Source organism: Mchenga conophoros, linkage group LG20, assembly GCF_057382185.1.
Source record: "Mchenga conophoros isolate Kocher_MC1m ecotype Shallow Benthic linkage group LG20, M_conophoros_male_GT1.1, whole genome shotgun sequence".
Classification (NCBI taxonomy): Eukaryota; Metazoa; Chordata; class Actinopteri; order Cichliformes; family Cichlidae; genus Mchenga; species Mchenga conophoros.
In genome coordinates, this window is record NC_140545.1 from 37,765,158 (window position 1) to 37,765,961 (window position 804).

Below are 804 nucleotides of genomic sequence, written 5' to 3' on the forward strand. Positions count from 1 at the left end.
AGTGAGGAGAATGAGGATGGCAACCATTTCTGAAGACAATGATAAATTTAATTAGCAGCGTGATACAACTGGAGGGAGATTCATACCCCTCTGTATGGTAATCCGCTTTCCCTGAGAATATTTCTGAACAGGATTATAAACGGAGGAACAAGCAAAGAGTTGGCAGCAGGATGAGGACCAGGCTCTGTGGCAGGACATCGTTCAGTTGATGCTGGGTTTTCCATTAGAGGGCAACTCACAAGAGGCTACTGCCAGCTGTCTGGGATAGTAGATTAAGTGAATCATTATGAAGCCCTATAGGAAGCCAGCACTCATGTCAGATTTGAGGAATCCAAATGGGACAACAAAAATGATTTAAATTGCGTATCCTCATCAAACAGTCTGTAAAACCTGACCACTCTCATATGGTGCAAACATTCTATTTACATACTTTTATACACATATAAATATATTAGCTCTTCACCTCAGGGGTTCACGTTGCTTTCAGTGTGACTGACAAGTTTGCCAGGAAGCAAAGGTGCGCGGTCTATTAGGGCCGATGAAGAGACAGCATGCTTTTGCAGCACAAACCATAATTTTCAATTATAATAGTGGATTAATGGCAATCAGCACACCCAGGTGGTGTCTGTGATTAGTTAATCTACAGAAGCATGCATAATGACATCTGTTCCACTCCAAACCTCATGCTAGCTTGTTGTGGTTAACATTCTGTAGCAAGCAAGGGATTGGGAGGAAGAGGAGGAGGGGAGGTGGATTTATTTCTGAGAAAAAAATAATTATTAGAAAAGTTCCCTAAATTTTAAG